A 22,500-nucleotide genomic window follows, 5' to 3' on the forward strand; every position below is an offset into this window, starting at 1 on the left:
ACCATACATGGTTCTCCATTTAATTGAAAAATATGGAAAATAAATCTTGTACTGGGGTTTTGTAGGAGATTTTCAGCCGAGCAAAATACCTGCCATTACTGCCAAAGGAAATATTATTTTGAAACTTAAGGCAAAATCCGCAATTAGTATTTTTCTACTTCTCAAGTAGCCTATATTTATAATAAAAACAACAGTTTTTAGTCCACTATAAGACAAAGGCCTCAGACATGTCATTAGTCATGTTTGGGTTTGGCTATTTTAATCCTGCTGGCCACTGATTATTTGCTGTTTTTGGGAGACTTTAGTCTGATCGTTTACACCAAACCAACCTAGTATGGTTGGCCCTGATTAGCACAGCTTTGCTGATCACGATGATACACAAATATTTTTACTACGTTGAAGTATTCCCACTCAGAAAAGGAACTGTCATAGTATCAATACTAATTTACGTGTTGTTTACTAGAACATAATAAGCTGTTCCCCTCCCCTTTAAAGGAAAACAATAACTGTACAGCAATGGAAAGATGAGAATAAATCTAGGGCCAGACATCTTTTCGGCCAATAGCTACCATCTAAAGCATATCTTTTCGGCCAATAGCTACTATCTTAAGCATATCTTTTCGGCCAATAGCTACTATCTTAAGCATATCTTTTCGTCCAATAGCTACTATCTTAAGCATACTTGCTTGTACCTTTTAACATAGGCCAGCTATATATTCGACGTTGTGTATAAGAAAATTCAGCAACAGTTGCCAGTAATTAGAGATGACAGTTTCGAAAGAAAAAGGTATACACAGACAAAGATGAAATGATATAGTTAAAATAGTGAGCTGCAGGTTATATTCACAATGAAATCAATGTACGTTGATATACATATTGTAAAATTTAAATCAACTACAAAAAAACAATAATGTTAATTTCCCTATAGTCAAACATTTAAGCCAACTTGTTTGCAGTACTTTACACAATTCTAAAGATGGTACGATATTTTAGTATGTTAAGAGATCACGAGGAAATTGACATTTAACAGGTAGTCAATGAAAATGGAAAACATGAGTAGCAAATTTCGAAGGAAGAAGTCCTTCCTCATTTACATTTGTTGACCTTAATTGGTCGTTAATGTTCAATTTCCTCATTTTAAAAACAAAAAAAAAAATCCAAAAACACACAAAATCTATTACCTATAATACTAGTTAATTTGTCTTTCTGGAAGCATTCTAAATGTTATACAGGCTGTGCAATAAGTGAAATTATTGATGTAGCCAGTGATTTCAATCTTCTGGAAACGTTATAAACATAATAGAGTCTGTCAGAGGAAAGAACTCTTGTCTGCTAACTAGTTTACAGGCAACTAAAATAATAATTGTGCTTGTTTAATATCAAATAATCATTAGGAAATTCCCATCTGGATTTAAATTTAGAAAAAAAACTCATACATGAATATCTGGACCTAATTTTCAAGTTAAATTTTGAGTGTTTAAAATTTACTAGAAAAATACCATCATGAGTAAGTTTTTAACTGATAAAAACTAAATAAAATTAGCTTTATATGGACTTTGTAAAGATTAATAGTTATCAAAATACTTGCTGCAGATTGAACACAAGTTAATACTGTACCTTTAATAATCTATTTTACGGCTTCCAGAAATAAAGAAACTTTGATAAACTTCAAATAATCAGGTTATATCGTTGTAAAAATTATATTACCCATATACTGTAAATTATTTTTTTTTTCATCTTTAGTCAGTGATAGCAACTGAACTTATGGGATATAAATCATTATAACACACAGCCCCGAAAATCTTATTATCACTACTTAATTGAGAATTTTATGATATTAGTAGAACTGTAATGATATTTCTAATAAGGGCATTACAATACAACAGAAGTAGTTTGGTGACAGTGGCAGCTTCAGTTGATACAATTCGGTGCTCCTTTTTTAATTTTCCTTGTAGTAAATCCTTGATCCTTCGCTGCTGATCTTCATCTTGATGTTATTAAGAATGTCTCATTATATGTACCGTTTAATTTCTTGTTTTCAGCAAAGGCTACAGAATTTCATTTTCTTTTGATGACTCTTTAGTCTGAAAAGTAAATAAAAGGTAATAATTCTACAGATATATTATTCTTATTCAAATATTTTACTGTGCACTTCATTATCAAGAAAATGCCTAGTAAATAATTTGAGTGAAACTAAAGAATCTAAGATATTCTAATGGACTAAATATAAACTAACAAAGTAGACATACCCTTTACAATTATAATAGCAAATATCACAACTGAAAATATATCTTGTAGAGTGATAAACTATTACCTCCTAAATCCTAACAAGGAAATACTTCTACAATAATCTAATGACTTGCATCTGGTCATCCACTGACTAACAGCAGATCCACTAATCATTCAATTAATCCCTGCATTTTTCTTCAAATATATTAAATAAACCATTGTATATCTGTACCTTACACCCCAGAGGATATCTAGTCAAATGCACACACTACTAAAATATTCATAAAAAGTATATCTAAATTCTTGACAAAACTATGATTTCTAACACAGTTTCAGGAGTAGAGTAGTACTCAGTATACAAGAGTATGTGGATGAGATCATGGTAAGGGGTAGATAAGAGAGGGTGTGGGCATGCTCTTCGCATTCCCCGAGAGAGATTAGTTCATCAAACTTTCAATTGGGCTCCACAAGGCACTAAAAGAGTTGGACGACCCAGGCCTACAAGGCTGAGGACTATGAAACATGTAGTAGGGGATGAGGAATGAAGAAGCATTGAATTGGAAGCTCAAGATAGAGATGACTGGCAAAATCTAACCAAGGTCGTTTGCGTCAATAGGCGTAGATGATGATGATGATACAAGAGTATAGATAGCGACATTGTACAAATGAATAATTATTTAGTTATCACTCTCCTAATAACGAGAAAAAACTACCTACAACTTCCTAAATTTATGAAGCAAATGTATCATTGTCGTAATTGAAATGGCATACTAAATTTCAATTACATATTCTACCGATTACATATTCTACCGATCCTTCATAAACCAACTACAGCTATCCTTCATACAGATTCATTTAAGTGGACTTTTTGGTTAACTTTCACTACATGAACCAGCTTATTCTACCTATCTTCACCCTCTTACTTATCTTGCCTTAAACTATGGAAAAACTTGCCACACACTGTTGACTCGCTAACCAAGCCTGTTAGTTTATTGACGAGGTTGCCATTCTATATTTTCCTTTTAATTTTCCTATACACCATGGATTGGATTTATGAATTTAGGCTATATGGCCAAGTGCTGGGGCTTGTAAGGCTATTGAATGCCAAAGTGAATCTAGGGGGAAAACCCTACAGTTAAAGGTTGAAAGTAGGCAGACAGCAAAATGTAGGAAAGGAAGCAATAATGGAAGTAAGGTAGAAGGATATACAAAATTATAGCTACAGGCAAAGGCAACGCAGCAAAGACCATTAAGTAATGCCTAAAATATCCAATGTGAGGTGCACTGATGGCATTAATCTTCTAAGGGGATGCTCACCATGGCACTGGTTTAGACACTATCAAATAACTCCTATGTGGAAGGAAAGACCGAGTTTAGTACCAACGTGTAGACAGGAGTGAGGTGACCATGGCTAGGCCTTGAGGTACTGGTTTGTTGCTAGATTAATACTCTCGGTTTAAGGTTTCATGTTAATCTTTTCCCACTTCTATGTGGGGTCAATGTTTCTGGCCAGCGTTCTTCATCTACCTCTGTCCCACACTTCATCACCGGTTAATCCCTTTGATCGAAGGTCATCCTTGATACAGTCCATCCACCTTCGCTCAGACATCATCACTGCTCATTGTCTAGTAATTAGGCTTGCACGCTGGACACTCCCTGGTCAAGTGGGTGCACCCTAACTAAAACCTTGTTTCAATTAGATGTTTAACCACTTCCGATATAACTAAATCTTGTAACCAGTCTTACCTTATTGCAGTAAAAATATAGTCTTGCATGAATACTTTGATGAGTAAAGTCTATTGTAATTTGTAAATATGCAAATTCCAATTTCATTCATTATATGAAATCCCAACTAGATCTAATGCATATGGGAGCAAGCCAGTCGTACTTAAATCTGTTGATCAGGAAATATACTTTATGTCAGTAGCAATCCAATCCTTCCCAAATATCACAAATTTTTAAATTTGTATTTTTTTTTAATTATTTAAACCTGAGTCCTTCAATAGGATTATCATTTTGGTTTGGCTGGAAATCGGCTGTTAGAATTTATAGAGAGATGTAGGTTGTTAATGACAAGTGGTGGAGAAGCCCCATCCCATGGCTAGTACACCATGAAGTCAATGTAACCTTCACCTAGGTCATGTTGGGTGGCTGAGGCTTGAAGTGAAACTTTGACTCAGGCTTGTAGAGTTAGAAAAAATAAAAAATTACTCTCAAAATCTATGATTTGTTTCTACACGAATACAAATCCTCGTTCTTTGATAGGAGACTCACCAGTAGGAGGGAGGAAACCCTTATAAACCTACTGGCTGGATTAAAATTTTGAGATGTCAAGACACTCGGACCTTGAAGAAGAGGAGTTTTATGTCCTACTATCTTTAGAGAAGTAAATTCCCAAAGGCTAGACTAGGTTACTATTTATGGACAAATGGTGACAAGAACCTATGCCCTTAAAAGGATATGCTGTCAATGTCGGGCCTATATGTAGTAATGGGTTCTGTACACAAAAAATCTTCCTCATTAGAAGGGGGGGGGGAGATACAAACATTATAAATAGGAAAGAGCACAGTGGAAAGCTTGCATAAATCAAGTCTGATCCAGAAAATAATGGCACAACTATTGCACCCAAGAGAGAGGAAGGAAGATAGTGAAAAATGATAGGCACTTTAATTCTTATTCTACTTTAACGACTCGACTGCTGTATTAGAATAGATGCTTCTTGTCTTGTAAGGAGCTCAGTATGCCACACAACTTGTTGAACAGCTATCGCAGGTCCCAATAAAAGCGTGTCTAAAAACTTGTGGGTCTACTCCCACAGATGGTGGGTTGTAAATGTCTGATGCTTCCAGACTCCAGCCTTTAGTACTTGTGAGGTTTCTCTTAAAGGCTAGTGTAGAGCCAATTCGTACTTCATGAAATCATGGCAGAACTGAATCTTGCTGCTTTAGGATATGCCCTATTGATAGTTTCATGAAACCAGAAGACATTGGTGTTTCTTGAAATAACAAATTTGGAAATAATTTGTATTTTTCCTAACATACAAACCTGAAGCTATTTATTAGGGTATTAATTTCGGCGACGCTGAAAACCAGCCAAGACAATTTTAGTGAGGGATAATTACCCTATCCACTAGTTAGCGGGAGGGGTTTGGGGTAGATTAGCTACCCCGCTCACTCACACCTGTCGGTTGAGTAACCACTTTTGATTTCTGGCAGGACTTCTAGGGGGGCAGGGTGACGGGCCAATTTGTATAAATAGCTTGAGGTTTGTATGTTAGGAAAAATACAAATTATTTCCAAATTTGTTATTTGTTCCGACACAGATACAAACCTTCGCTATTTATTAGGGTGACTTACTCTTAGGAGGGAGGAAGTCCTTACCAACTGGCCTTGGTCATGACCCGGGGTCCTCTCTATTTCGATCTGTGATCGATAGTAGAGGGGACCCTACCCTCGCTAAAATCATAGTAGTTACAAGGTAACTCACTGATAGCGGCCTGCAGAAGCTTGAGGGAGAGAGACTCGTGGCTTGTCTTCACGTAGGAACTTGAAGATTCTAAGACATATCCAATGCCATCCCTCAAGAGGTATTGGTGACGTAACAAAGTATTCATTCATACCCAGGATGCACAAGGGAAATGATTCTTACCTGCAGAGGGGCGAGGGCAGCTATGCTTCGGTCTTGCGGAGCTATATCCCCGGGGGGGGGGGAGAAAGAAAGAAGTGAGCCAGACATTCTTTTCATTCACCCTAGACTAACCAGTGTAACCTCAGCCCTTAGCCCTCTGCTACTTGTCCATCAAGGAGCCTGAGGCATTGGATCACTTGTTGTGCGGCCACCACAGGACCAATGGAGAAGGCTTCCATGCTCCTGTGGGTTACATCTTTCAGGTAGTGGGCTGTGAAGGTCGTCTGACGTTTCCACACGCCCGCTTGCAATACCTGTGCCACAGAAAAATTTTTCTTGAACGCCAGAGACGTTGCAATGCCTCTGACGTCATGAGCTCTGGGTTGGTTGGACAGAGGAGGATCTGGATATAGTGTGTATTCGGTTGCTTTCCTTATCCAGGTGGAAATGATATTCCTCGTGACCCTCCTCTTGACCTTCCCCGTGCTGACAAAAAGTGCTCGTACACGGGGGCGAGCTTTCGCTGTTCTTTTTAAGTAAAACCTCAGACTCCTCACTGGACATAGTAACAGTTGGTCTGGATCTTCGGTTACAGAACGAAGACTCTCTATCCGAAATGGGCCGAACCTGGAGTCCGGCACACCCGGATTTTGAGTCTTAGCTACAAACTCAGAGACGAAGTTGAGGATTGCTTCGCCCCATCTCCTAGAGTGGGAGACATCAGCAGATAGACCATGAAGTTCGCTGACTCTCTTGGCCAAAGCCAAAGCGAGCAGGAACACCGTCTTCCACATGAAGTGGCGATCTGAGGCCTGGTGTAGTGGTTCATAGGGGAAGCCCTTCAGAGACCTGAGGACCCGAACCACGTTCCAAGGGGGAGGTCTTAGCTCTGCCTGGGGGCAAGTAAGCTCGTAACTGCGTATGAGTAAAGAAAGTTCCAGCGATGAGGAAATATCAACTCCTTTCAGTCTAAAGGCGAGACTCAAGGCTGAGCGGTAGCCTTTGACTGCCAAGACCTTGAGAAGCTTTTCTTCCCGAAGGTATACAATAAACTCCGCTATAGTTGGAACAGAGGCATCAATGGGAGAGATACCCCTTCCACGACACCAACCACAGAAAACTGACCACTTCGCCTGGTAGACTGCCTCTGTGGATCTCCTGAGGTGTCCAGCCATTCTTTTCGCAACCGGTTGCGAAAAGCCTCTGTGTGAGGAGGTGCTGGATAGTCTCCAAGCGTTCAGTTGAATCGAGGCTACGGCCCTGTGAAAGATGTTGGCATGTGATTGTTTGAAGAGGTCGTGTTGTGGAGGAAGCTCCCTTGGGATCTCCGTGAGGAGATGCAGAAGGTTCGGGAACCATTCTGTGTGATGCCATAGCGAAGCTATGAGGGTCATTTGCAAATTGTTGCTTCCTCGTATCTGGTTGAGGACTTTTCTCATCAGACAGAATGGGGGAAGCGCGTAAGCATCCAGGTTTATCCACCGTTGTTGAAAAGCACCTTGCCAAAGAGCTTGGGGATCCGGGACTGGGGAACAGTACAACGGGAGCCTGAAATTCAGGGCCGTTGCGAACAAATTCACAGTCGGGGAACCCCACAAAGTCAGGACTTTGTTGGCTATCAGAGGATTCAAAGACCACTCGTTGCAAACTATCTGAGTCGGTCTTCTCAGCTTGTCTGCTAGCACATTCCGCTTGACCGGAATGAAGCGAGCTGATAGAGTCATCGAGTTGTCTTCTGCCCATCTGAGTATCTCTACTGCAAGATGGCACAGCTGCTGCGAAAAGGTACCACCCTGTTTGCTCAGATAAGCTACTACCGTGGTGTTGTCGCTCATCAGCACCACGGAGTGCTCCGCCAGGACCTGGTGGAACTCTTTGAGGGCCAGAAAGGCTGCCCTCATCTCTGAGAGATTTATGTGCTGGTACCTTTCTGATTCGGACCATTGGCCGGAGATGTAATGGTGCAGCACGTGAGCCGCCCCCCCCCCCTTCTTTTGATGCATCCGAAAACAGCATCAATTCTGGGGGAGAGACGAGAAGATCGACCCCTTTGCAGAGGTTCGGCTCCGCCAGCCACCACCTGAGGTCCAACTGTTCCTCTAGCCCTATGCGGACTAGGTGATCCCGGGAATCGGAGTGCGGGTTCCACTGGGATTTTAGTCGCCACTGGAGGGATCTCATCCTGAGGCGACTGTTGGGGACCAGTCGGGTCAAGGAAGAGAGGTGACCGAGAAGGTGAAGCCAATACTGCGCCGGGAGCTCTTCCCGACTGCAGAAGACCTGTGCTATCGCCCTCAGTCTGTGGATCCTATTGTCTGATGGAAACGCTTTGTGCCTTAGGGTGTCTAATCGCATGCCTAGGTATACCAGTTCTTGAGAGGGGAGCAGTTGAGACTTCTCGAGGTTTACCCCGATCCCCAGATCCTGGCAAAACCTTAGAAGCTCGTCTCGGTGGCGGAGAAGGGCCGGCTCCGAGTCTGCCAAAATCAGCCAGTCGTCCAAGTATCTTAGGGTTCAGCATAACTCAGGTTACGAGACCCCAAAGGATCAGCGTAACGAGGAATCGAGGTTCCTCTGTCACGAGATCCCGAAGGATCAGCGTGACTGACGGTACGAGAACCCGGAGGTTCAACGTTACCGTCGTTACGAGAGCCCGAGGGTTCAGCGTAACACAAACCCAAAGGTTTCAAGTCGCGAGAGCCCAAAGGTTCAGCGTGACGGAGACCCGAAGGACTGTGAGCCCAAGATGATACTAGGGCGAATACTCTCGTGAATACCTGGGGTGCTGTAGAAAGACCGAAACACAGTACCCTGAACTGGTAATGCTTCCGATTGAACATGAATCTCAGATACTTCCTGGAAGAAGGGTGAATTGGGATCTCGAAGTATGCGTCCTTCAGATCTAGAGTGCACATGAAGTCCTGGGGTCTAATCGCTTGTCTGACTGTGTCGGCCGTCTCCATCCTGAAAGGTGTCTGTTCGACAAACCTGTTCAAGGCCGAGAGGTCGATGACTGGTCTCCAGCCTCCAGACGCCTTTTTCACAAGAAAGAGTCGACTGTAGAAGCCTGGGGACCCGTAGAGGACCTCCTGGAGAGCGTCCTTCTCCAACATGGACTGGACTTCTGCCCTGAGGGCAAACTCCTGTGCAGATCCCTTTGCACAGGAGTTCAATGGAATCGGCACTCGAATCAGTGGAGGGAGAGAGAGCGTGAACGGGATACGATACCCTGAACGAATCACCTCGACCGTCCAGGGTTCGGCCCCGTGGTAAAGCCACCTCTGCCAGCGGCTTTGCAGGCATCCCCCCCCCCCCCGGTGTACAGATGGGAGGATTGCCTGTCTTATTGGGACCGGCCTGGGCCAGATCCCTTCTTACCCTCTCCTCCACGAAAGGACTTTTTACTGTGAAAGGCCTGCTTTGCACCCTTTTTACCCTGCTGTTTTGGGTGTCTAGCCCTTTTCGGCTGCGGGTTCTGCTGTGCATTACGCTGTGGCTGAGAAGGGTAAGGTCTAGCTGTTAAGACCTTTTCTATGAGGGAGTCCTGACTGGACTTCCTCCACCTCTTTGCCACCCGCTCGACATCCTCGGGATGGAACTAAGAATTGCCCTCGAAAGGAGCATTTCTCAGACTTGCTAGTTCGGCCTGAGGGAGATGTCTATAGAACTTGCCTATGACGGCATCTCTCCTCTTCAGGATAGTGTTGGCCCAAAGGTTCACTACCTGATGAGAGAGGAACTCGATGGCCCGAGTGCCGGACAAAAGGAAAGTCTCCAAAGACTTCCTGGAGGACTCCCGTGACAGGTCTTTAGACCGCATCAGTTGTCCTAAGGATCCTAACCAGAAATCCAGCCACAAAGTAGCCTGCATGGCGTACTTCGCCACCTTTTCCTGGTTTAGGATTTCAGTGGCCGAAAAGGAGACAGGAAGTCCCATAAGTTTCTCAAAGGGGGTGGCCTTCGAGAGTGCCTCTATAGAGTGGTCGAGAGGCAGTGTTGGAAGAGATTCTCCATAGATCTCGTAGTACCTCCTCTGAAACACATACAGAGGTGGTAAGAGCTTGGTGGACGAGTTGGAGTGAAGAGGTGGAACCAGTTGCCTGGTTCACAGCCTTCTGTTTGGCACTCTTCAACCCCTTTGACCAAGGCAAAGCTGCACTGGTCCTATGAGGTTTCTGAGTGCCATAGAACGGTCAAGGACCGTTTCTTTTCCATCTGAAGGGGCTGCCGATGGATCTGGAAGTCCATTGATGGAAAGGATGCAGGCTAGGACCTGCCAGAAGGCGTGTTCAGACTCCTTCCTCTCATCCTCTATAAGCTTAGGGCTAGCGCCTGCTGGCAGAGAGTTGTCCTCAAGATCGCTCTGCCCTTCCACGTCCAAGCTCTCATCCATAGGAGCCCGGCGTGGGTCGAAGTCGTCAACTGTATAGACTGGGGATAGGGAGACTACCGGGGAGGTGCTTGCTTACGGCGTTCTGGGAGGCAGTGAGGAAGGATGCCTGGCCGAGGATTTGGGGATGGTGAACAAATCCTTCGGTTCCCTCCTACGAGGCCGGAGATCCTCTGTCCCCAAGTGCCTAGAGGACTCCGTCGGCTTACGGCTGGAATGTAAGTCCATTGCCATACGGGGTGAATCCCGTCCGGTCGCAGGTCGTGCCTCATTAGACACTATCTCTACCGGTAAAGAAGGGAAGGAGTGTCCATAGTAAGTGACCCTATTCTCCTTTGGGGGCTGAAGGACGAATCCTTTTCCTTTCCCCTTTGGCCTGGCCTGTGGCGTCTTGAATTGCAGGGGTTACCCTGAGGTTCATGCCTAATCACCTTCAGAGGTCTTTTGCAAGGGGATGATCGTCTCCCCTTGCCTGAGGGGCCCACCTGTGCGAAAACTTTCAACCTCCTCCTAGGATCGGAGGGAGGAGAGGACCCCGGGAAGAGAGGAGGCGACAAGGGAATCTTAGGTGTATCACCTAAGGACTGGGAGCGGGGAACGACTCCCTTCATGGCTTGGCGTATTACATTAAATAAGTTGCTAAGCCACGGGGGGTCACGGGCTCCTGTGGAACTAGGGGGAAGGTCCTTAGCAAAGGACTGCTCCCTGGGTTTAGGAACCTGGGAAGGATCCCTAACCCTCTTGTCAGATGAAGGCTTCCCTACAGGCAAGATAGGCACAGGCCTACCCTTAGGGATAGGATCTGGGCTCGGTCGCACAGGCGACCGTTGTCTCTGTTGAGGCCCAAGTGCCTCGAGAGACTGATTTTGAGTGCCAAGATGGACGCGCACTCTTGCGCAGAACTGTTGGTAGGCAGAAGGGAGCTCGCGAGCGCACCTTTTTCGTGCTCCTGGAGCGCATGAGGTTGTTCGCGCACCTGGCGCGCATAAGGTTGCTCGCGTGCATGGCGCGCAGTGTGTTGTTTGTGTGCATGGCGAGCAGTGTGTTGTTTGTGCGCATGGCGCGCAACAGGATGTTTGCGTGCATGGCGAGCAATAGGCTGTTCATGCATATGGCTTGCCATAATCGGCATTTTGTTTGCGCGCGCTAAGTCGGTCATGCGTGCCAATTTGGCCGTGCGCGCCAACTTGGTCGTGCACGCCAATTTGGCCGTGCACGCCAACTTGGTCGTGCACGCAAGAGCTCTCAGGTTGTTGAGAGAACTCACTGCTACGCTCACTCGAAGGTTCACGATAGCTTGTGTTGTGTGAGCTCAAACGATCAACACGAGAGTTTAAAAACACTCTGTCATAATAAGAATGACTCTGGTCACGAGAACCTGAAAGTTCAGCGTGAACTGTGTTGCGCGAACTCGAAGGAGCAACGCATCGAGATTGATCGAATGATTTAAGGTTTTCAGGCATCCTGACATCTAAGGTCATTGACGCCGAACGCAACGAGAATCTGGAGTTTCTCTGTCACGAAACACCGAAATGTTAGCATGACTAGAGTTACGAGAGTCCAAGGGTTCAGCATAACACAGGTTACGAGACCCCGAAGGATCAGCGTAACGAGGAATCGAGGTTCCTCTGTCACGAGATCCCGAAGGATCAGCGTGACTGACGGTACGAGAACCCGGAGGTTCAACGTTACCGTCGTTACGAGAGCCCGAGGGTTCAGCGTAACACAAACCCAAAGGTTTCAAGTCGCGAGAGCCCAAAGGTTCAGCGCGACAGAGACCCGAAGGACTCCTGCTGTCATGAGAACCTGCGGGATCAACATGACTAGAGTACGAACTCACGATCACGCCAGTCAGAAGGGTGATTGTCACGAGACCCCAAAGGGTCAACGTGAGGAGAACCAGCAGGTTCAAAAAGACGTCTCCTCACAGCCCGAGGAGGAGAACCCCCGGGGTGGAGAGGGGTTACCCACCCCTCCACCCTACAAACCTCCGGAGAGGAACGTATAACAGATTCCGCCCAAGGGGGAGACTGATTAAGTTTGACAGATAAATCCTCCGCAGGGGAGGAAAGTTCGCCCGAAAGACAACTACGCTTATAACAAGGTTCTCTTTCCGCCCCTGGAAGAGAACCTAAAGCGTAAGGAGATTGCCGATGCACAGAGGCAACCTTCTCTCGCGAACGAGATATATGTTCCCAAGAAGGGGAAGCCTGCCTTGGAGAGATCCCTGCCACTGCCCCTGGTGGGTTAGCTAACTCCTCGGCGTCAGAACCAGACCCAAGGTCTGGTAAGGAACAGGCGCTCCCTGGGGGAAGAGAAGGAGCCGACTCACTAGGGAAGCCGTCATCTCGTCTATCCCCGAGGGTTGACCTGGAGTCACAAGCCCTGTGCTACTGCTCGACCGTACCCCGGAAGGGCCTGGTCAAGGATTAGCTTCGAGCAGAGATTTGGGCGTAGAGGAAGCAGAAGCCAGCTATTTCTTCAATTTCGAGGAAGACCCTGAAAGCGAAGATTCGCGTTTAGACTACTACTACTTCTTACGCGCAAACCCCTCCCACTGGGAGGCAGGCCACTCCCTACACTCGGAACAGGTGTTGTCCCGCGAACACTGAGTTCCCCGGCAAGCCGGGCATAAAGAATGTGGGTCTGTCTCCAAGGACGACATGAAGGTGCCGCAAAGGCAGCCCTCAATCCCTGGAGATGTCCGCATAGCGGGACAATAACCATACACACACCGACACAAAAGAAAAAGAAAAAGTAATAAAGTCAAGGCAGTTTGTTAACGGAAGAGAGAGACGGCATGTCTACATTCTACCAAGCCAAAAGTAAAAGTGGTTACTCAACCGACAGGTGTGAGTGAGCAGGGTAGTTAGTCTACCCCAACCCCCTCCCGCTAACTAGCGGATGGGGTAATTATCCCTCACTAAAATTGTCTTGGCTGGTTTTCATCGTTGCCGAAAGTAATACCCTGATAAATAGAGAAGGTTTGTATCTGTGTTGGAACAAATGTATTTTTTGTCCTGCCAGCAATAATGGAAATATTTTGAATCGTTAGTCTGAAGTCACTATTAAATTATCATACATTAGCATATATATAATAATCCTTACCTTAAGTTTTGGAGGTCAAAGGTTGAGGATCCTCTGTAGATGGTGGAAGCACTGGAACTGTCCCTCTCATAGATAGTCAAGAGGTACAATTTGGCAGCTTGAAGGAGCAGGAAGTGGCGTAAACGTTTGGACCTCATGTGCTGGTGAAATAAACACATCAGTATGATAGTTCATGTAAAAACGAAACTAAAGCTTTAAAAATCACAAATATTTAAATAAATTTACTTTTCCTAACCATACAAAACCTTAGACCTTTAATAGGAGTACTGTATAACTTTAGCGAAGCTAGAACAGGCCGTTAACAAGGTAAACAGCTGGTTGATTTCTCTGGCCTGGGAAATGTCAATGTATTTTACTGTATTTTGGTTCAGTATATGAGCAAGTAAATTCCTCTCTCTCACTCGAGTAAGACCTTTCCACACCAAGGACCGAACTCAGTATGTACTCCGCATGAACAGAAGGGATTTTGGACTAAATGATTAAAGGAGACTGACGTAGTTCATGTTCCCGATTAATTAAAATGTGAACACTATTCTGGTAATGATTTCTGGGAGAAATCTACAGTTTTTGGGTTAAGTTGGGTCGACTACCATAACTCAAAAGCTATAGTTTTGCATTAGGTATTGGCATCAATTATGTTCAAAACACTTTAACCCTGGATAGGTACGCTCCTCGGACACCCCTTTAAGGGTATACTCGGACGCGAACGACCCCGACGCCAAAAAAAATTCTTGAAAAATCAGTTTTTGCAGTAACCTCCTTTTTTCTTTTGCCAAAAAAAACTTCAATGAATGCTTAAAACAACTGTAAAGATAAATACTACTCATCTGCAGAAAAACTATTTATTATAAATATTTTAAAAAATTAAGTAGAAAAAAAAGACCTGACATAAAAATTCATAAAAAAAAAGTTTATACATATATACACAATTCCTTTTAGGAATTAATTCTTGAATGTTTAGGACATATCTTGATGTATTTTGGATGAAGTCAGACCCATGGAGGTGAAGATCTGAAATGAGAAAAAAAGGGTAACTTTTTTTTGGCCAAAAAAATTTGTCCAAATTTCATGAATTTTTTTGGGTACCCAAATGAAATAGGAAGTGGCTAATTTTTTTAGGGAATAAACATATGTTATCCTAAAATAGAAATATGTAAAAAAATCTTCATTATTTTGTAAATTACATTTATATCAGGGGCCATATCTAAAGGTAATTTTTTGAGTACTTAGAAATTTCGTAAAAAAATACATATATTTAATATATAATATGATATTTATGCAGGTAAAAATATACCAAAATATCACAAATTCTATAGGGAACAAGAATATATATAGATAGGGCAGCTTACGCTTCGGATATGTCCACAAAATGGCCGCCAACCACACTGACTCAGACTCCCTAATCTGCCACTTGAAATGTAGGAAGGGTATGTCAATTTCAAGGTGTTATTTACTAATCTAATTATTATTAGATATGCATAAAAATTGTATGGTGGGTTGCTGGATAATTGACGATTATTTTACGACTATAAAATTAAAATTTTTGAAGGGAAATAAAATCGAAAAAAAAAAAAAATGTAAAACAATATATTATTTTAGCTAAAAAAAAATTGATGATATTCAATCAAAAAAAAAAAGTAAACAAAATTTTCCGACAAATAAACATCTAGAGGAATCATTACTCTGTGATAGTTCCTTAGTACGTAGTAATTTTGAAAGAATTGGGAAAAAACGAAAAAATGGCAATCACCGGAAAATCGAACACATACCTATATATACGCCATATCTGGCTAAAAAAAAGATAGGCATGGGTAGCCAGATCATCTAGAAACACTTTCCAACACTATAAAAATATAAGTTTTGCGACACTACTTGCCAATTCCTTACGGTAACATGACTAAGCAAAAAAATGCAAAACAAATAAAAAGGGGCACTCGCGGAAAAATGGCTAACATTCTAATATACGGCATTTCAGAAAAAAAAAAAATTCAGCCACGTGCTAGGCAAACCATCAAGGCACATTTTCCGACAAATAAACATCTAAATGAATAATTACTCTGTGATAGTTCCTTAGTACGTAGTAATTTTGAAAGAAATGGGAAAAAACGAAAAAATGGCAATCACAGGAAAATCGAACACATACCTATATATACGCCATATCTGGCTAAAAAAAGAAGATAGGCATGGGTAGCCAGATCATCTAGAAACACTTTCCAACACTATAAAATTATAAGTTTTGCGACACTACTTGCCAATTCCTTACGGTAACATGACTAAGCAAAAAAATGCAAAACAAATAAAAAGGGGCACTCGTGGAAAAATGGCCATTCTAATATACGGCATTTCAGAAAAAAAAAATTTCAGCCACGTGCTAGGCAAACCATCAAGGCACATTTTCCGACAAATAAACATATAAATGAAATATTGCTCTGTGATAGTTCCTTAGTACGTAGTAATTTTGAAAGAAATGGGAAAAAACGAAAAAATGGCAATCACAGGAAAATCGAACACATACTTATATATACGCCATATCTGGCTAAAAAAAAATAGGCATGGGTAGCCAGATCATCTAGAAACACTTTCCAACACTATAAAAATATAAGTTTTGCGACACTACTTGCCAATTCCTTACGGTAACATGACTAAGCAAAAAAATGCAAAACAAATAAGAAGGGGCACTCGCGGAAAAATGCCCAACATTCTAATATACGGCATCTCAGATAAAAAAAAAGACATGCACGTGTTAGCCCAATCATCAAGGCACACTTTCTAACACATAAACATGAAAAAAAATCAATAATATACGGCAATTCCTTACTACGTAGTAAATTTTTACAAATATTGAAAAAAAACAGAAATTGGCAACCGCAGTTAAATACCCAATATACCAATAACTACGTCGTATCTGACAAAAACAAAATCACGCATGGGTAGCCAGATCATCTAGACACACTTTCCAACACTAAAAAAGCAAAAGTTTTACGACACTATTTCGCAATATCTTACGGAAAAATGACTTGGCAAAAAAATGAAAAAAAATGAAAAAGGGACATTCGCGGTAAAATGCCCGACATTCTAATATACGGCATCTCAGATAAAAAAAAAGACATGCACGTGTTAGCCCAACCATCAAGGCACACTTTCTAACACAAACATGAAAAAAAAATGAATAATATACGGCAATTCCTTACTACGTAGTAATTTTTACAAATATTGAAAAAAAAACAGAAATTGGCAACCGCAGTTAAATACCCAATATACCAATAACTACGTCGTATCTGACAAAAACAAAGTCATGCATGGGTAGCCAGATCATCTAGACACACTTTCCAACACTAAACAAGCAAAAGTTTTACGACCCTATTTGGCAATATCTTACGGAAAAATGACTTGGCAAAAAAATGAAAAAAAATGAAAAAGGGGCACTCGCGGTAAAATGGTCCTCGTGGTGATGAACGACATTTTAACTAAAAAAAAAATCATGCACATGGTAGCCAAACAATCCACCAAGACTTTCCACAACTGATAACCTATACAAGTTGCACCATTCTACGACAATTTCATAATACGTAATAACTTTGATAATTATGCAAACTACCTTAGAAGGGTAAACTCGGTCGCGAACGACCCCGACGCGTCTCAGAAATCGGGGAAGGAGTACAGCTACAGCAATGCACATCTGGACACTACTAGAGCGTGTAGGGGAGACACCTCCTGCAGGTCGATCACCCACAAATTCAGTCACGGGGGTGAGTCACGTGAGAAAAACCTGTTTTTTTTTGACGCTCGGGGTCGCAAACGACCCATCGTACCTATCCAGGGTTAAAATATAGACCTAATGTGTTCGTCTAATTGTTGGGATTAGGTCATCTCGTACTCCAGTCAGCTCATACCACAGTCGGCTAGTACCCCAGTCAGCACGTACCCAAATAACCAATTTTTCCAGGCTATCAGGTTCTGTATAGGTGTTTGGGTCACCAAATTTTTGTCCAGCAAAGTACAGTACTTGCCTACTACGGTAATGCGCGTAGTGCAACATGAACCACTTGCTGGAACAGAGGAGCAATATGTCTAAATGCGAGCGAAGCAAGCCACAGTGGAGCAAAGAACTGTTAGTGAATGATTAGTATTAGTTCATTAGCCAACATACTTGTAGGATACAATTGCAGTAACGTGTATACTCCTAAGATTTTTCTTCTCATTGTTTTATAATTTCACGTCAAGTTTCGACTCAATGTTTATAATGGTGGTGCGCATCAATCATGCTCGTAAACTCGTACCTGTAACCTTGTACCACCGCACAGCAAGTGTCCCGTTTGTCGATATTCAATGTTAATTCGTAAACGTACCTCATATAAATATAATATAGGATCAGCTCCAAGTTCAATTGGATTTGCTTACTAAGATAACAGCCATTTTCTATGGTATTTATAAGGTACCCGCTTGTAGCAGTCAACTGCATTACAATTTTGTTACAAGATGACTTGGGTATGAAGTGACTCGGGTACGACCATTTATCATCATAAAAACCCCAGACATTGTAATAACAACAAACGGTACTGTAATCAAAACCCAGTATTAGTAACGGAACATTGGAGCTTTTGTATGCCAGGACTTCTGGACACAGAAAACCTGATTTTCCCATCACATTTTCTATGGTCATTCATAGGTGTGTTCATCGTACTACAAATACCTTCTTACCTAATTGATCGTTTGCCAAATTGGCGCTTATTATATATCTTTTTTTTCTACTGTAGCTTGCTTCACTCGCAGATAAACAATCTCCTTCCTATGCTCTGGCAAGCGGAATGTTTAACTATGCGCGTTAGCTGTATGGACAATTATTTTGAGTTACTGTATTTTACTTACCTAATTTATCTTAGTTTAGTTAAAACTTTACAAAGGGGCAAGTACACACTTAAAGGGGCTAGGTATACTCGTGCCCCAGCCCCTGTTCGAACAGGGACTTAGGCTTTCAATTCACATTATCATGACTAAATATATCAAACAAGCATTTCTACCCTAACCTTCCATTGTTAAATAAAATAACTATTACATTGTGTATTCGATTATATTAACCAAATAACCAAGAGGTTTAGGATATAAAACTCTGAACCCTTTATGCTGTTCGAAAAAGCATCTTTCGACATAAGCACTAACTTTCAGTATGTGCCAAGATGACAAAAGGAACTAAAATGGCTATCTTTGATTAAACTCTGTAATTTCGTTAATACAGGTTTCCGCCGGTAGTATATGAGATTCAAACTAATGTATTTGCAAAGCTCTATTCAATAATGGGAGTTCCAACGTCCTAGCTAATATAGCACGGTTCTATAATGAAACCAAAATGTCTTAGCCTATGACTGTTGACTCAAAATGGAGTGGGCTTATCAACATTAAACTACATATCCATCCATATTATAAACATTAAATACTACATATCCATCCATATTTTCTTTGATAATAACTCGAATGATACATTAATATACGTGGCATGGTATTTAAATTAACAGTACCAACCTTTGGGAAAGTGTGGGAGGTTTAATTTCAGAAAATGTCGTAATCAAGGATCGATCTTCCTTCCACAAGAACTGTTATACGTATAATGACCAGTGTTGCCAGATCGGTTTGCCTAAAATTCCCCGAAAATCAAATCAAAATTTCCCCAAAACCTTAAAAAACTCCCCATTTCCCAATAATTCTTATAATCAATGGGTAATGAAAATTATATACCTTATTAACATAGAAAGAACACTTAAAAATAAACTTGAGGCTATATATTCCGATTGTTTACAATAACAATACGCTTAAAAGGGTGCATTGCTTACCTCTTCAACAGTTTTATATGCGACATTTAATGTTTTATGAATCTTGTTGACGAATTTTACTGAAAGTAGCCGTATATCAAAGGAAGTCCATTACACAGTATAAACAAATACTATTAAGATTGACTTTATATGGATGGACTTTTGGTAGCTTCAATTTATATCACACATGGTGACTGACCATGGCTTAAAACATTTTTCAGCAACCCTCCATGTAAATTTACTAAGTTATTAGGCAATAGATTTTAATATAAAAAAAATACTACGAAAACATTTAATAAAAAAAAAAAACACAATAACCTAAAGAATTTTATTTTACAAACTTGAATATTGATTTTACAAAAGTGAATTGATGCGTGCAGGACGTTCAACTCAATCAATTTAGTTTTAGCTCAATAAATACAATGAATTTTAACTAAATGATTGATCAATTAACGGAACAAAAGACTCTTTCGAAACATTCAAGAAAGAAAGATTACTCAAACTCACAAAATATTTTGTTTTTGAAATCTACCATAAAAATAATCTAATAGAGAAAAATGATACACACTAGAAATATTCAAAATTAAAATTGTGAAATGATATTGGATAACACTCAACGTTCACTGATCAGTAGGGATAACTAGGTTTGACTGGGTTTAATTTATTAGTCAGTTCACAAACAATATCTCGTATATGTTTATATACATTACTTAAATTTTTATGGGAATTTCGATTAGGCTCATCAAGCTCTATTTAGAGTAACTTTCATCGTTATATGTATCAGAAGTCATCCTTTTAAGGAGAGTGATATTTGGATTAAAGCTGCTGCAAGTTTCCTTTCTTAAATACCGTTTTGAATGCAACAGTCCTATCAATGTCTTGGTAGACAATCTGTTGCTGTGCTTTGTCTTCATGATATTTACAGCCGAGAAAATTCTCTCCTTAGCTGCACTGGAATAAGGCAAACTCAGCAGACAGGCGACAAAATATGACGAGAGGAAACTTGGGGCTGTCGTCTCCAGCTTTGATTTTTCTAACATGTTGCCAAAATAATGTAAGATACTTAGACCCACTTCTCAGCAAATATTATAAGACGACGTAGGTCTACACATCTTGAACAGTCCTTGATTACTCACTGTGATGGTAGGGAAACTAATGTCTCTTCAGTAATGATCATAGGAAGTCTCGACTGAGATAGGCAACACTCACCAATTCCATACTTGTATTCGACAGTCAGTCATGTTCTGTTCGTGTAATATGCTGAAGTAACCTGTCGCCTAGCTGGTAGGTGGGAAGGGACCACATTCTCATTGTCAAATACAGTCTGACAAATGTTGACTTTTATGTCAAAAAGTTGATAAACATAATTGTGACAATCTGGTCATCGACAGGTTGCATAGATTTTCGGAAGTTCATACGAATGGTGATGAAATTCCCCAGATTCCCTAAATAATTTGTTCTCAAAACTAAAATTCCCCAAATTTCAACCCAAATTCCCCATTTCTCCATCATGAACCCAAATTCCCCATATCTGAGGAAAATTCCCCATGTCTGGCAACATTGATAATGACACACCTCAATGCGGAACAATACATTTGACAAGAATATTGGAATGTGGAAAAAATTTATTTTCTTATTAAATCATTATTTGATCGTGTTTTTTTCTTTTGAATACAATGATATAAATGTGGAACAGAAATATTATATTGAATGCATACTTAATTCCCCTGGTTCTACGATAAAGGGAAAGGGAATACTGTGAACTACTTTTCTGACTTGTTTTTTCCCCCCGAGTTTTACGGATTTTTTTTTCTTTTGCGAGCAAACAAATGAATAGACATTCCCATGAAAATGTACATTTTGATATAACCTCATACATACACGTATTTATACACACACACACACACACGCACACACACACACATATATACATATATATATATATATATATATATATATATATATATATATATAGAGAGAGAGAGAGAGAGAGAGAGAGAGAGAGAGGAACAGACACTGTCTTAGTGGCGTCTCAAATCGAAGATAGTTTTTCTACGGACAAATTGTCCACCAGATTGTTTTCGGAATAATATATATATATATATATATATATATATATATATATATATATATATATATATATATATAGCCTATATATATAAAGGAACAAACACTGTCTTAGTGGCGTCTCAAATCGAAGATAATTTTTCTACGGACAAATTGTCCACTAGATTGTTTTCGGAATAATATATATATATATATATATATACATATATATATATATATGTATATATATATATATATATATATATATATATATATATATATATATATAATGTAAATAAGGCTAGATATCATCTTAGAAACAGTGATGTGGTAAAGAATTATCTTCTGATTTATTTTCATTAATTTTCGAGTATATCAGAAATATTTAATGCTTGAAAACTGAATTGAATTTCTTTCTAGATTTTACCATTTATTTGAACTCTTGAATTTCATGTGAATTACGAACAAACTGAATTGCAAATTAAAAGAATGTAAATAAAAGATAGCTTCGATAAATTGCCTACTACTGCTATCTACAAATATGTTCTTACTGAGGTAAGACACATTCAGACCGGGTAGGCCACATACAATACCAAAATGAAAAAGGTAGGACACACACTATAACGGCAAGGGACATCCTCAGGTAGGCGATCAGTATTTCAAAACCACATGTATCAGGAAGAGATTATTATTATTACTTGCTGAGATACAACCCTAATTGGAAAAGCAAGATGCTATAAGCACAAGGGCTCCAGCAGGGAAAATAACCCAGTGAGGAAAGGAAATTTGGAAATAAATAAACTACAAAAGTAATTAACTATAAATTGAAATATTGTAAGAACAGTAACAACATTAGACTAAATTTTTCATATATAAACAATCAAAACTTACAAAAAATAAAAACAAAGGGAAGTGAAATTGGATAGAATAGCGTGCCCGAGTGTACCCTCAAGCAAGAGAACTCTACCCCATGACAGTAGATGACCATGGTACAGAGGCAACGGCACTACCCAAGACTAGAGAACAATGGTTTGATATTGGAGTGTCCTCCTAGAAGAGCTTGTTACCATAGCTAAAGAGTTTCTTCTACCCTTACCAAGATGAAAGTAGCTCAAAGGATATGTACGTGTACTATCAAGAAAACATGTAATTCCTTCAGATCAGTACAATGATATCTGTTTGAACAATATTAGTAAATAATACAGCATTAGGTAGAGAAAGAAGACTTAAGGAATTTCAATCATGTGTGCTAAGCCGACAATTCTAACAAAAATGTCTAAAATCCTACAGTTT

The 22,500-nt window shown here is 40.7% G+C and overlaps 1 long non-coding RNA gene across 1 annotated transcript; it reads right to left on the reverse strand.

Moving 5' to 3' along the window:
• Positions 1-1,088: 1,088 nt before the first annotated feature.
• On the reverse strand, positions 1,089-18,973 carry LOC137620204 (uncharacterized). The gene is made up of 3 exons (XR_011040013.1): positions 18,875-18,973; positions 13,355-13,494; positions 1,089-2,084 (listed from the first exon to the last, which is right to left on the reverse strand). It is a non-coding gene; the product is annotated as an uncharacterized lncRNA (long non-coding RNA).
• Positions 18,974-22,500: the final 3,527 nt, after the last annotated feature.

This window comes from Palaemon carinicauda, chromosome 26 (assembly GCF_036898095.1).
Source record: "Palaemon carinicauda isolate YSFRI2023 chromosome 26, ASM3689809v2, whole genome shotgun sequence".
Lineage (NCBI taxonomy): Eukaryota > Metazoa > Arthropoda > Malacostraca > Decapoda > Palaemonidae > Palaemon > Palaemon carinicauda.